Here is a 13,312-nt window from a genome sequence, read left to right as displayed (position 1 = left end):
TGAAACCTTCCCGTGTGGTTCTCCTCCAAGCGTTACGGTGTGGAGTAATCGACTCCCAGGTGAGGGGGTCAATTTGGCACTTTCTCAGGTTTGTCTTAAGATTATCCTTATACCTTTTCAGTTGCCCGCCGGCGTTACGTTTACTATTCGTTAGGTGACTGTAAAGTAGCTGCTTTGGCAGTCTACTGTCGTCCATGCGGGTAACATGGTCAGTCCAACGTAGTTGTTCATGGATAATGGTAGCCTCGATGCTCCTACAGTTGGTGTCAGTGAGAATACTGGCATTTGTTCACTCCAAGTCAACCTTACCTTTTGTCCTGTCACCACGTTGCACTCTCCCGGCCTCCTCTCCTTCACTCTACCTCTGTCAACTACTCTCAAACCACTCTCCCTCTCTCCACCAATCTCCCTCTCCTTCACTCTACCTCTCCCTCTCCTTCACTCTCCCTTTGTCCACCACACTCCCATCCTTCACTCTCCCTCTGTCCACCACACTCCCATCCTTCTCCTGCCGCAGCCACTACAGGAAGCCGTCACTTACACCGGGGCCTTCTGAGTACTCCCTGAAGACGGGGAACCCAGAGGTCTTGTAACTCATAGATTGGCTCTTGTGGGAGGGGGAGGGAGAGGAAGGGAGGAGGAGGAAGGGGAGTGGGGAGGGAGGAGAAAGGGGAGGAGGAGAAATGGAGGCAGGAGAAAGGAAGAAGAAAAAAAGGGAAGGAGAGGAAGAGGAAGAAAGAAGAGGGAGGAGGAGGGGAAGGAAGAAGGAGAGGGAAAGAGGGGAAGAAGGAAGGAATAAGGAAGAGGAAGTGAAAAAGGGTTGAAAGAGAGAAATAAGGAAGAGGGAGAAGATAAAGCTAAGAAGAGAGGAAGGGATTATCATAAAATACAGGTACAATAATTACCAGGTGGTGACAGGTGACGACAGGTGGTGACAGGTGACGACGGGTGGTGACAGGTGATGGTTACAAGTGGTGACAGGTGATGGTTACAGGTGGTGACAGATGGTGACACGTGATGGAAACAGACGACAGATGGTGACACGTGATGGGGACGTAACGACAGATGGCAACAGGTGACGACAGGTGGTGACAGGTGGTGGCTCCCTAGTTCTCGGTATTCAGCAGCTATTGGGTTACTCCACCACCTTGGCAGGATGTTGGGTCTCTCTCTCTCTCTCTCTCTCTCTCTCTCTCTCTCTCAATCCATCCATCCATCCATCCATCCATTCATCCATCTACCTATCTATCTATCTATCAATCTATCAATTTCTCCATCCATGCATCCATCCATCCATCTATTTATCTATCATAAGTTACACCACAAAGATAGATTCTCAGAAGTACTTACGACAATAGTTTTCCTCCTAACTGATAACTTAAGAATCTCCAATTGACTGAGTCAGGTTACCACATGAGGGTCAATCATCAAAGGGGCTTCATTATTATTCTTCCTTAATTCCAAACTTGGCAACTCATCTAAATACCCGGCTTAAATAAATGATGATGTAATAATAATAATAATAATAATAATAATAATAATAATAATAATAATAATAATAATAATGATATAAATAACAACAGCCAAAAACAATAAGAACAAAATATTTTCCTTCATTTTAGTGAGAATGAAGTTACGAAAGCAGGAAGACTTGAAGCAGAAGAGGGGGAGGGGGTCAGAGGTCAAGATTAAGTTCATAATGGTGGTGGTGGTGGTGGTGGTGGTGAGGTGTTGGGTGGAGTGGGTGGGTGGGTGGGTGGGTGGGTGGATTTGGTTGGTGAGTGGTGGTGGTGGTGGTGAATTGGTGGTAATGGTGGTGGTGGTGGTGGTGGTGATGGTTGGTGAGTGGTGGTGATGGTTGGTGGTGGTGGTGGTGGTGGGTGGTGTGGTGGGTGGTGGGTGGTTGGTTGGTGGTGGTGGTGGTGGTGGTGGTGGTGGTGGTGGTGGTAATGGTGGTGGTGGTGGTGGTGGTGGTGGTGATGGTTGGTGGTTGGTGGTTGGTGGTGGTGGTGAGTGTGGTGGTGGTGGTGGTAATGGTGGTGGTGGTTGGTGGTGGTGATGGTTGGTGGTTGGAGGTGGTTGGTGGTGGTGGTGGTGGTGGTAATGGTGGTGGTGGTGGTTGTAGGTGTGAGAGGATAGTCTCTCTCTCTCACACACACACGTTCATATGATCCAAATATCTACGACTAAAACGTTTAAGGACGAAATAAAAACCAAAACACAGAAACGTTTAAAGAATAAAAAGAACAAAAAAAAGTTTAAAGAAGAAGAAATAAAACCCCAAAAACGTTTATGTAAGTAAAAAAAAAGGAAAAATGTAACAAAAACAAAAGAAATAAATATAAACGTTGACACGAGGAAAGTTTAGTTATTTAGGAGAGAGGAGGGGGAGGAGGAGGGGGAGGAGGAGGGTGAGGAGGAGGAGGAGGGTGAGGAGGAGGAGGAGGTGGGTGAGGAGGGAGAAAGTGAGGGGAGGAGGAGGAGAGAGGGGTGAGGGAGGAGGAGGAGGGAGGGAGAAGGAGGAGGAGGGGGAAGGAGGAGGAGGAAGGAGGAGGAGGAGGAGGAGGAGGAGGAGGAGGAGAAGGAGGAGAGGAGGGTGAGGGAGGAGGAGGAGGAGGGTGGGAGAGAGACAGAGGTGGAGAGGAGGAGGTGGGGTGAGAGGAGGAGGTGGAGAGGAGAGGAGGGAGGAGGTGGGGTGAGGAGGGAGGAGGAGGGAGAGAAGGAGGAGGAGGGAGAAGGAGAGAGGCAAGGAGGAGGAGGAGGGAGGGTGAGGAGGAGGAGGAGGAGGGGAGAAGGAGGAGCAGGGAGAAGGAGGAGGAGGGGTGAAGGAGGAGGGAGGAGGAGGGTGAGGAGGAGGAGGGCAGGAGGGAGGAGGAGGAGGAGGGTGAGGGAGGAGGAGGAGAAGGAGGGTGAGGGAGAGGGAGAGAGGAGGAGGAGGGGTGGAGAGGAGGGTGGAGAGAGAGGAGGAGGAGGGTGGAGGAGGGGAGGAGGAGGGAGGAGGAGGAGGAGGAGGAGGAGGAGGAGGAGGAGGAGGAGGAGGAGGAGGGAGAGGAGAGAGGAGGAGGGTGAGGAGGAGGGGTGAGGAGAGAGGAGGAGGAGGAGGAAGAGAAAGAAGAACCCTCATTATCCACATGTTTCGTCGCCAACAGGCCACAGTGTCTAGTCACGGCAGCGAATAGCTTAACACACACACACGAAGGTTTTTCTCATCTTTTCCTCCCTCTCCCCCTCTCCTCCCTCTCACTCTCTATCTCTGATCGCTTACTCACTCACTCATTTCCAGCTGCCTCACTCACGCACTCTCCTTGGCCCATATTTCCGCCTCAACGCCCCCCCCCCCCACACACACACTGATCAAGGAGGCAAGACTACCAACGTATTACACAGCCTTCAGCATCACACTGACCGACATAGGTAAAGTACACCTTGACAACACCTAAACTTACCTGTCGCTTTCTTTAATTAAATGATAAATAACTCTTAGGTTTTACGATTTAAGGGATATTTGGACTATAGGTGATTATAGAATAGGGTTAAGTTAGGTTTGGGTTGGGTTAGGTTAGTACAAGATACACAAACACACAGTACATCTCAAAGGCCAAGTCCGGGCCACATTATCAAACGCTACAAAATATTCCTCTCTGATAAAAAAAATTTCTGCCTCATTTACTTTAATAAACTTCCAAGAAAAACTTTAAAAATCACAACAACAAAAAATTATACTAAACGGGAGAACAAATATTTTAAAATTAATTGAAATGTTTATATGATGGTAAAACATTATTAAACAAACAAACTAATTATAGTTAATATATCTCTGTGCTAATGTAGTGCGAGGTATAACAATTTACTGCCATATCCGGTGGGAAACTGAGGTGGGAGAGGGGGGAGAGGGAGGGGGAGAGGAGAGGGAAGCAGAGGGGAGGAGAGAGCAGGAAGAAGGATGACGAGGAAATGTGAGAAGAGGGAAGGGAGGTGGAGGAGAGAGAGGTGGAGAACAGTGGAGGAGAGGAGGGAAGGAAGGGGAAGAGAGGGGAAGAGAGGAGGAGGAGAAAGTAGAGGAGAGGGAGGAGAGTCAGGTGTGGTATAGGTATTGACGTCATGACATAAACAAGACGTCAGAGGCCCGATCGCATAGTTGGCCAATGAGGACTTGGGACGACTGCATGTACTGCCACTCTCTTATCCACATCCTGTTTTATTCGTCATTTATTTCCAAGATGATTTGTGAAGCGTACAAACGTATGTACACTAGATTTACGGGTTCTTGGTAATCTCTCTCCTCTCTCCACATCCCCACCTGCCCACACAGACCGGTAAACACACACAACACTCAGACAACAACATAATCATACGCCACAACAATACAACCAATTATATACCACTTACACCACACACATACACTACATACTGTAATCCTCTGTATAATTAAAGATCATACAATATTCCTGAGTATTTATATTTTACCATTTTATATAATTTCGTGATTATTATTTCTTTAATAATTTCACCTGTTGTAGTTATGATATTGTTATCGTTTTTGTTCTATTGTATTTATGATGTTATTGTAGTTATTGTATTTGTCTTATTGTATTTTAGCATCTTAATATTGTATATATTTGTTTTAATTTATCTCGTATTCTTAGTATTTCCTATTGTATTTTGAAATATTTTGTATAGTGTATGTCCATCTCTCAATCCTATTTATCTTCTCTCTTATTTAGGATATTTCTGAATATTCTCTTTCTCGTGTTTCTATTTTTCCTTATTCTGTTTACTTCACACACACACACACACACACACACACACACACACACACACAATACACACACGAAACAATTACTGATTTTCTTGCTTAATCAATGTCGTAATCGTTCAAATACTTCTAAGAACACAGTCATTAGAGTTTACAAAAGGCCAGCCAAGACCGTCACGAGACACACCATATACAGCAATGAGCGCTTGAGGTGAGTTGCCAGATAGGCGTTATTCTCCCCACCATGTTAATTGATTTAGTTTCTCATCCTCCTACCATGCCAAATAAACAACACGTCATTGTTTGTAGTATAGTTGTTGTAGAAAGATATATATTAGTATTGTTTGGTTGTCGTTGTATTCCTATACCAGGAAAGTTGACAAAAGACTGTGTGACCATATCCGTCCCTATCAGTATCTTCTGGGAATACCGGCCGGACACACACACACACACACACACACACACTCATAGTCACACACACTCACAAACACTCATACATACACACACACACACACTCATGCTCACACACACACACACACATACTCAAACACTCATATGCATTCACTCATACACACGTTTATACACTGATACTACCAAAACACATAGTTATACACTCATACAGTCACAAGAACTCACACGTGACGTAAGCTGTTATACCCTGTTTCCTGTAACACTTGACACGTTTTACCATATGTTAGTTACACAACGACACAGTCACTGTTTTATGTCGTCCTGTAACACGTGGTGATGGTGTAAGTTATGATAACGGAGATGATCAGGAAGAGGGTGATGATGATGATGGTGATGATGATGGTGGTGGTGGTGATGATGATGATGATGATGATGGTGATGGTGATGATGGTGATAATGATGATGGTGATGATGATGGTGATGATGGTGATGATGATGATGGTGATGATGATGATGGTGATGATGATGATGATGATGATGGTGATGATGGTGATGATGATGATGATGGTGATGATGATGATGATGGTGGTGATGATGGTGATGATGATGATGGTGATGATGATGGTGGTGATGATGGTGATGATGATGATGGTGATGATGATGGTGTGATGATGATGGTGATGATGGTGATGGTGGTGATGGTGATGATGGTGATGATGGTGATGATGATGGTGATGATGATGATGATGGGATGGTGATGATGGTGATGATGATGATGGTGATGATGATGATGGGATGATGATGATGATGATGGTGATGATGATGGTGGTGATGGTGATGATGATGATGATGGTGATGATGGTGATGATGATGGTGATGATGATGATGGTGATGATGATGATGGATGATGATGATGATGGTGATGATGGTGATGATGATGATGGTGATGATGATGATGATGGTGATGATGGTGATGATGGTGATGATGATGGTGATGATGATGATGGTGATGATGATGATGGTGATGATGATGATGATGATGGTGATGATGGTGATGATGATGATGATGATGAGATGATGATGATGATGATGGTGATGATGGTGATGATGATGATGGTGATGATGATGATGATGGTGATGATGGTGGTGATGATGGTGATGATGATTATGGTGGTGATGATGATGGTGATGATGATAATGATGATGATAACAACAACAATAATAATAATAATAATAATAATAATAATAATAATAATAATAATAATAATCATAATAATAATAATAATAATAATAAGAGTCACCGTTCGCCTAGGGTCACTACCTCATTCACTTATAATCCTCCCGGACACGGATTCGTGTCCGGTGTCATTCTTGTAAAACCAACTTATAGTGTATGACAGCCGGATACACTCAAGTACAGCTAGCTCTCGTGTATACTCTGAGTCATGTACTAAAATGTATACGTATGAACACATTTATATACATACAGACACATATGTATACACTTACAACATACATACAGTATGCTCACACACACACACACACACACACACACACACGGCAAAGATCAGACAATAATATTACACGATTGTTGTTGTTGTTGTGTGTGTGTGTCATGGTAAGAGAGAGGGGAGAGAGAGAGAGAGAGAGAGAGAGAGAGAGAGAGAGAGAGAGACGATGATAAATATGAAATAAAGATAACTTTTATATATATATATTTGTAACCGGTCGGAATTTACTGGACTTGGGGTTTATTAAAGATTATAAGATGGTAATAGCAGTGGAAGCGCCCCTTGAGAAAAATCCCGAACCAGCACAAGAACACTTAAATCTACTAAACGAAATGAATTGTCCGTGACCCGTGGAAGGATAGCGTCTGTGACTGGGATGAATGAGACACACTGTAAAATTTAGACACTTATATTCCCTCCAACACTACAAACACAATCAAATAATGGTACACCAATATGCTCACCTCTTAACTTGAACTTAAAACACTACTTTGGGGAATAAAAGTTATACATGATATAGAAATTATTAGAAACTCAGGCAACAATAAATTTGAAGTATTAAGAAATGTTGCTTGCACACATGAAACAGGCCGTAAGGGCTTTCACAGAATAATGTCCCCCACTGCGTAGGTGGTATAAGAATAAGAAATTATTAATTCCACCATGAATAGGCCTTAAGGGCACTCAACAAAATTATATCACCCCAACAGATGCACTCTTCCTAACCTAACTTAAACACTACTCTGGGGAACAAAGGTTGTACCTGAGATCAGAATTATGGAGAAAAATTAGATGCATTAAAAGAATCAAATCACAGTATCACTCTGGTTCCACTTAATGACACAACCATTCAAACAATACTATCAAAATTATTTAGGAACTATTAAACTACACACGTCAAGATAATATCAGTCTGAGAAATGGTATTAACTACACCCGTAATAAGGGAGATAACATGTTCCTCTAGGTTTCTCCTAGAGTCCTAGACTCACGGTCTCAGTGTGTGACCATTAATATACTCAGATAGCCTCAGTGTACTCCCAGTGCGTCCATAAAGCGGAAGGGAGTGAGCCAATCAGACCTTGTGCAGTTGAGAGAAGCTTTAGCTTCCCATTAGCAAGAGGGTTTCACTAAGCGGCTCGGGACATGTGGTGTTGTGAGCCGAGGTAGAGGAGGGCTGCTGACCCACGATCGTCCCGACGTCAGCTGGGCACCCAGACGGCTAGATTCCCTCAAGAGATCCTTTGGTACCCCGCTAAACAGTGACAGGCCTACTCTGATCGTTCCAATGGCGACAATCGCCACCCTCAAACGGCAGTCAATCTCTCGCAGTCAAACTCCGGTCAACTCCGGTCAAGTGGGTTCTGACGGAAACCCTGAAATGAACTCACTGTTAGCTCTAGTTTACTTTATCACTGCCCTATCTAAACCCTGTCTGGAGATTGAATGAGACTTACTTGTTATACTGCAATAGCGCAGCACAGGTGACTAGGCCACGTGACTATTTCTGTGACGGACGCGCAGGGACGTCTTGTATGTCTGAATGCTCCCCGTGACTGAGGGCCAGCCAGCGTCGCGCGTCTCCTCTCAAGGCGTTAGCTTAGGCCTACATGACATATTTTCCGCCTAACTAATAACTCCTTGGGACACCCTGTAACATTATTCAGACTGATAAACGATCTATAATAATTTCAAATAAAATAATAGTCCCTTACTTCGTGAATCGCATCATTATTAATTCGGTAAATTACATTTAATATCATATAGGCCTAATTCCACCATCTCTTGCTTTGAGCAGGAAGCGCTCTCTTCCCCCCCACGACCTTGAACGCTCAGTGTTGCCAATGGCGGGGCATTCGAAATTACTCTGAAATTTCTGAATATTACATATATATATATATATATATATATATATATATATATATATACTGTATATATGTGTATATATATATATATATATATATATATATATATATATATATATATATATATATATATACAGTATATATATATATATATATATATATATATATATATATATATATATATATATATATATATATATATATATTGAAACTTTAAACAAACATACAGACGGACAGTTTAACAGACAGATATATACAGACAGACAGTTTAACAGAGGAAGTCACACGTACAGACAAAAGTGTTTTTAAGTTTAACAAATTTATTGACAAAGCTTGTAGTACAGTTTGCCTATTCTGAGTAATTCAGTCAGGTCTTGACACTGAGGGTGGTATCACTTCTCACTGCCACGCAGGACAGAGGTTCATACACAAAGAAATACACCGTATTCATTAACAGCTATATATGTATAGAGGTCAGATTCATGTGGGTAATGTCAATGTTCACTGCCATGCAGGACAGAGGTTCGTACACAAAAAGATGCATCATATTCATTGACAGTACATATATATATATATATATATATATATATATATATATATATATATATATATATATATATATATATATATATATATACTTCATTTTTAGTCCATATAACACGCGGACTTTGAACATATAATCAACGACCTCACCAGCCAGGAATCGAATCCTCGACCTACTGGGTGGGACTAGGGAATGCTACCGACCAACCCACAAGGACACTAAAAGCAGTCCTAGACTCTGTTATATTTCACACAAAGCCTGTTCATCGAGCTGATGGCGCCGTGAACCTCATTGGGAACTGCCCGTGCCTCGTATGTGGTGTCAGTAGCATTTTACCGAATCCAGCTGGTATGAAACACGAGGTACCATATATATACTTCATTTTTAGTCCATATAACACGCGAACTTTGAACACCCATATATATACACATATACATACATACATACACACATACATACATTCATATACATAGGTCAGATTCATGTGGGTAATGTCACTCTTCACTGCCATACAGGACAGAGGTTCGTATACAAAGAATGCATCATATTCATTGACACTACATATAGGTCAGATTCATGTGGGTAATGCCACTGTTCACTGCCATGCAGGACAGAAGTTCGTACACAAAGAAGGAAATACATCATATTCATTAGCAGTATATATAGGTCAGTGGTTCACATACATTGGAGTCATATTCTAATTGAAGACTAATCAGTGTGGGCTAGCAAATTTGGGATAAACAGCAAGAATGTCCTCGAGCACCCCTGATTCAATGTAGTAATTACATAGTTCAAGATACAGTAAGTCAGGTGGCCTGAAGTCTTTGACAGTGTCACATTCAATAATATAGTGTTCAAGTGTATGCTTTAGAGGTTTATCACAAAGTTTACATGCTGAGTGTTCCGGTATGGGTACAGCGTTACTAACTTGCCAGATGTGTCTGTATCCTAGCCTAATTCTGGCCACGACTACATCACATTGTCTGGTTTTATCCTTATGCTGGCCATATCGATACCTCTTGTCACAAAATTTGTCATATTTACTAATGCTACAACTGTCAGGTCTCTCTGCATTTCTCACTTCTTCTAGATCAGAGTTCATGATTCTGACTTGAATGTTTTTAATTACAGCATTGGACAGGCCAAGGTCACGGTCAACATTTTCTTTCTTACATGCCTCATTGGCCAGTCTATCAGCACGGTCATGATACCTGATTCCAACATGGGACGGAATCCACACAAATTCGATACGAAAGTTGTACAGACAGATTGACAGAAGACAGACAGTTTGCGAGACAGTTAAACGTAGAGGTAGATAAATAGACAGACAGACAGACAGACAGACAGACACATCTCGAGGAAGATTATGAGAAATATCCCTGGCCTACCTATTGTGGGAAGTAGGGAGGATGTTGGGGGGAGATTAGTGGGTGGGGGAGAGGAGGGTAGTGGGGTGGAAGAGGTAGGAGTGGGGAGGAAGTAGGTGGGGAGAGAAGGAGGAAAAGGGGATACATGGTGGGGAGAGGAGGGTAATAAAGAGGGAATAGGAGGGAAGAAGAAGAAGAAGAAGAAGAAGAAGAAGAGGAGGAGGAGGAAGGAAGGCAGGACTCGCTGTAACATCAACCAGCAATGACATCACCACCATCATCCTTGTGTGTACAGCTGTAGGGTTAGGTTAGGTTAGGTTAGGTTAGGTTAGGTTAGGTTAGGTTAGGTTAATGTTTAGGATAAGTTCGGTAAGACTAAGTTAGGTTAGGTTAGTGTTAGGTTAGGTTAAATAAATCATAACTTTATATGGAGATGTGGGGGACGGATCTGACTGACTCACTCAACTGACCATCACACAAAGATGGATTCTCCAAACTTCATGTGTGTGTGTGTGTAACTGTAGGAGGATCGAGGCTACCATTATCCATGAACAACTACGTTGGACTGACCATGTTACCCGCATGGACGACAGTAGACTGCCAAAGCAGCTACTTTACAGTCACCTAACGAATAGTAAACGTAACGCCGGCGGGCAACTGAAAAGGTATAAGGATAATCTTAAGACAAACCTGAGAAAGTGCCAAATTGACCCCCTCACCTGGGAGTCGATTACTCCACATCGTAACGCTTGGAGGAGCACCACACGGGAAGGTGTCAATACTTTCGAGTTAGCCCGACTGCAAACCGAGGCAGACAAGCGCCAACGCCGGAAGGACACTGCCACCACCCCTCCCGCACTAGATGCAGCCCTCCACATGTGCAACGAATGTGGACGACCCTGCAGGTCCCGTATCGGGCTCTTTAGTCACCTCTAAACTCACCAACCTAGGTGACATCCCTAATAACTCATATCATTGTATCATAGCTGGATGATCGTCATACTCGATTCTGAGTGACAGCAAAGTAGTAGAGTGTGTGTGTGTGTGTGTTTATGTGCGTGTTTTTGTGTGTGTGCGTGCGTGTTTATGTGTGTGTGTGCTTGTTTACGTGTGTGTTTATGTGTATGTGTGTGTGCGTGTTTATATGTGTGTTTATGTGTGTGTATAACTTTTCCCTTTAACTGGACATACAAGAAACCATCTGACTCACTTTAGCTATGAGACAAAAACGAATTCTTAAAACCTCTTAAGTTAAATTTCTTACTAAACTTAACATTCGTATAATTAACTCAAATTGACTCACTTTATGAACAACACAATCGTACGTTAAAATTTCACCTTATTTAACGAGAGAAGAACGTGTGTGTAAATCCTTAAAAGGTCAAAGGTCAAAGAGAGGGAGAGAGGGAGGGACGGAGGGAGGGAATGCAGGAAGAATCTATTTATACCTCACTAGTCACAGGAGGAATGTATTTTGACTTCTGGATCTATAAACTGTGATTTATTGAGAGAGAGAGAGAGAGAGAGAGAGAGAGATATCCTGGAACTGGTGATGGTCCTCTCTCTCTCTCTCTCTCCGAATCAGTCCTCAATACTGGAGTTCCGAATACCGGACTTCTCAACACCGGTCATTTTGTTACCGGATCTTCTGTTACCGGACTTCTCAATACCGGACCACCATAATTCGGACATCTGAATATCTGTTACCCCGAATAAGGGATAGTTTGATCACGAACCCAAACGTTCACTCATCACGACCCAAACGTTCACTCATCACGACCCAAAGGTTCACTCCTCACGACCCAAACGTTCACTCATCACGACCCAAACGTTCACTCATCACGACCCAAACGTTTAAGTGTAAGTAAGTCAATTATCTCTCGCATCCGCCGCGGCGTCTTATGGTGTGTGTGTGTGTGTGTTTATATTATTCTCTCTCTTTCTATCTCTCTTCTCTTTCCCTCTCTCCTCCCACTCACTAACCCTCCTCTCCCTCTCCCTTTTACCTCCTTCCTCCTTCGTCCCTTTCACCTCTCACGCTTCCCTCTCTCACCCACCTCTCACCCCCCCCTCCACACACACACAGGTGACCATCAGGTACATGGCCAGATATGGACATGAAGGGCCATGACGTCACCTGGGGTGTGTGTGTGTGTGTGTGTAGCGAGGACAAGTCTTTCCGTAAATGAATCGTGTTCTTGTTTTTTGCTTTGTTCTTTGTGACGTTTTTGTTGTTGTTGTTGTTGTTGTTGTTGTTGTTGTTGTAGTGGTGGTGGTGGTGGTGGTGGTTCTGTTGTTGTTGTTATTGTTTTTGTTGCTTCTGGTGTTTTTGTTATTTTTGTTGTTGTTGCTATTATATTATTATAATTATTGTTGCTATTATTTATATTTTCGTTGTTATTGTTATTAATTGCTATTGTAATTACTACTACCACCCATACTACTACTACTACCACCATGACCCAGTATGGGCCTATTGGCCCATACTGGGCAGTCCCGTTTACACCCAACCCCTATTGCTCATATAAGCATCCAACCTATGTTTGAAGCAATTCAGCGTATTCGAGTTAATGATGATATTTGGTAAATTGTTCCATTCATCCACTACTCTGTTTCCAAACCAGTGTTTACCTACTTCACGCCTAAATCTAAATTTGTCTAATTTAAAACCATTGTTACGAGTTCGCTCCTGGTTGGATAGTTTGAGTACCTTTGTAATGTCCCCTTTGTTTAGCCCTGACTTCCACTTATACACCTCTATCAGGTCGCCCCTCGCTCTACGTCTCTCGCGGGAGTGCAAATTAAGATGCTTTAACCTGTCTCTATACTCAAGGTTCCTAATGCCCGGGATTAGTCTT

The sequence above is a fragment of the Homarus americanus genome, unplaced genomic scaffold, assembly GCF_018991925.1.
Source record: "Homarus americanus isolate GMGI-L3 unplaced genomic scaffold, GMGI_Hamer_2.0 scaffold19676, whole genome shotgun sequence".
Classification (NCBI taxonomy): Eukaryota; Metazoa; Arthropoda; class Malacostraca; order Decapoda; family Nephropidae; genus Homarus; species Homarus americanus.
The sequence above is the reverse complement of the archived record's forward strand: the minus strand, read 5'-3'. Positions refer to the sequence as shown.